The sequence below is a fragment of the Physeter macrocephalus genome, chromosome 8, assembly GCF_002837175.3.
Source record: "Physeter macrocephalus isolate SW-GA chromosome 8, ASM283717v5, whole genome shotgun sequence".
Lineage (NCBI taxonomy): Eukaryota > Metazoa > Chordata > Mammalia > Artiodactyla > Physeteridae > Physeter > Physeter macrocephalus.
The window spans coordinates 101,237,361-101,240,892 of NC_041221.1; positions in this window are offsets into that span (position 1 = coordinate 101,237,361).

Genomic DNA, 3,532 nt, shown 5'->3' on the forward strand with positions numbered 1-3,532 from the left:
GAAATCTCTTGCATTCCTATACACTAATGATGAAAAATCTGAAAGAGAAATTAAGGAAACACTCCCATTTACCACTGCAACAAAAAGAAAAAAATACCTAGGAATAAACCTAACTAAGGAGACAAAAGACCTGTATGCAGAAAACTATAAGACACTGATGAAAGAAATTAAAGATGATACCAAAAGATGGAGAGATATACCATGTTCTTGGACTGGAAGAATCAATATTGTGAAAATGACTATACTACCCAAAGCAAACTACAGATTCAATGCAATCCCTATCAAAGTGCCAATGGCATTTTTTACAGAAATAGAACCAAAAATCTTAAAATTTGTATGGAGACACAAAAGACCCCGAATAGCCAAAGCAGTCTTGAGGGAAAAATAAGGAGCTGGAGGACTCAGGCTCCCTGACTTCTGACTATACTACAAAGCTACAGTAATCAAGACAATATGGTACTGGCACAAAAAGAGAAACATAGATCAACAGAACAAGATAGAAAGCCCAGAGATAAACCCACACACCTATGGTCAACTAATCTATGACAAAGGAGGTAAGGATATACAATGGAGAAAAGACAGTCTCTTCAATAGGTGTTGTTGGGAAAATTGGACAGCTAAATGTAAAAGAATGAAATTAGAACACTCCCTAACACCATACACAAAAATCAAATGGATTAGAGACCTAAATGTAAGACTGGACACTATAAAACTCTTAGAGGAAAACATAGGCAGAACAATCTTTGGCATAAATCACAGCAAGATCTTTTTTGATCCACCCCCTAGAGTAATGGAAATAAAAACAAAAATAAACAAAGGGGACCTAATGAAACTTCAAAGTTTTTGCACAGCAAAGGAAACCATAAACAAGACGAAAAGACAACCCTCAGAATGGGACTAAATATTTACAAACGAATCAACTGACAAAGGATTAATCTCCAAAATATATAAACAGCTCATGCAGCTCACTATTAAAAAAACAAACAATGCAATCCAAAAATGGGCAGAAGACCTAAATAGACATTTCTCCAAAGAAGACATACAGATGGCCAAGAAGCACATGAAAAGCTGCTCAACATCACTAACTATTAGAGAAATGCAAATCATCATTGCAGCACTTTTTACAATAGCCAGGACATGGAAGCAACCTAAATGCCCATCGACAGATGAATGGATAAAGAAGATGTGGTACATATATACAATGGAATGTTACTCAGCCATAAAAAGGAACGAAATTGGGTCATTTGTAGAGACGTGGATGGATCTAGAGACTGTCGTACAGACTGAAGTAAGTCAGAAAGAGAAAAACAAATATCGTATATTAATGCATATATGTGGAACCTAGAAAAATGGTACAGATGAACTGGTTTGCAAGGCAAAAGTTGAGACACAGATGTAGAGAACAAACGTGTGGACACCAAGCGGGGAAAGCGGCGGGGAGGTGGTGGTGGTGGTGTGATGAATTGGGAGATTGGGATTGACATGTATACACTGATGTGTATAAAATTGTTGACTAATAAGAACCTGCTGTATTAAAAAATAAAGAAAATAAAATTTAAAATATTTAATATATTTAAAAATTTTTAAATAAATTTTTTTAAAAGATATTAGGCAATGAGAAAATTTTGAATTGTTTAATTCCTTACTAGTTTCACCATATTAATATGTTACCCCTTCATAGTTATTATGCATTTGATAAATGCAGAAAAAGTGGATAAATATTTTGCTGGATAGTCAAAAAGGTTGTGAGATGGTAGATCAATTTTCTCACCTAGCCACAAAGTAACAGTTTAGAGCTTTCCCTACTTACTGAAGTAACTTTATAATGTTTCCAGGCAGAGCATTTCAGTGCTGAAAAGATTATAGAGAGCCAGAAGGAAAAGAAGCTCAGAGCTTATTTTCTGATGAATCTATATAAACTCTGACTTCCTTGCTCTTTCTCCACCGAGCAAAATGCATATGTTGAACATTTTAGAAGGATCAAACTTCCACTTAGGACCAAGATACAAAAAAGAAAGGTGAGTAGGTGGAGGAGGGGGTGGGGAGAGGAGAAGAATTAAAAGCAAGCCAACAAACAAATAAAATACCAGCACATATCACCACATCTGACAGCACCAGGATTTATGCTAAATTTTTAGAAATGTAAGCTTATATACATTCTACCTTTTCTGGTCTCTGACTATCTCAGCATCAGAAACACGAGCAAACTCTTCTGCTGGGATTAAGGAAAGAGATTTTCCTTCAAGACTTGATTTCAGCCTGCAGTGAATTTTTATGACCAAATTATTAACTCCTGAAAAATGGGATTTATAATGGAAATACTGATAGATTCCTAATGGTAGCTGTGCTGGCAAGCACCTATATTAGCCTTAATAATGTCAAATTGTGAAACTAAAGTGATTCAAAACCTACTAACTTACATTTAAGGAATCTCTGCTTCAGTAGTTTTTGATATCTCCCTCATTTGAATGATTTTTCAGGCTGTTCTAAAGACTAGTGCCTTGTATTTGTCAGAATGAGAGTCACAATACCGTGGAGTTTTGTGAGCATCAGAAACTTAGAACAGCATATTTATTTCTGAATACTTCAAGACTCTGTGGTCCTTTTCTATTTAGGAAATTTACCTGCATAAAAATCTTCAGTTCTCCAGCTATAAATTCTATAGCCTGAGGCCTTTCTCCTTTTCCTCCCATTTTTTATACATTTTATTCTTCTTTCTAGTGGCTCATTGAACAGCTGAAGGGGATAACAATGTAATTTCATGAACAGTGATCAAAAAGAAAAAGAAATATATCCTTGACTTGGGTGGATAAACAGACTCCCCACACTGTTAGTGGAATTACAGCTGGATGCCAGACTTTGGCTTGATCTCATTACATAACCTATTCCCTGCAACTGTCTTCTGTTATGGCCTGTTTTATGTGACCTGACAGCCCGTATATAGATGTAGCAGTAAATACATGCTGCCACTGCTTAAACAAAAATTTTCCTATCATCACGTTTATCCGGATAAATGTATTGCCAGATATATTCTTCTTCCTGAGTTGATATGAGCAGAGCTCGACAAATGTCATCTCTCCTTCCTCAAGGGGCTCTTCTGAAGCTCTCATTTGGCATTTAAAAACACTGAATATGGTTGAATGGATCCAGATGCATTCTCTAACAGAAGTTATGGAAACATGGACAACAGCTTCATCCTATCAGGTATTATATTATTTCAGGGCTATTCTGACATGGAGTGGGAAATTCAAAATACTTTTTCCCTGAACCAACTGTAGCATACAGAACAAGAAGAAAAATCAAATCAGTCATTAGAGAAAATTCTGAAAACCCATGCTTAAAAGCTTTGGGGATGTGGGAAGCCATTTCTCACAGATTGTGTGTTTTTAAGAATGATTTGAACAAAATCATGTAAACATCACAGATTAAGAAATATAATGCTGGTTCTGATTTCAGAGGTATGTGTTTAACAATCTAACACAGCACATATAGAAAATAGCAATAGTATCCAGGATGCAAGCAGTACATTTAC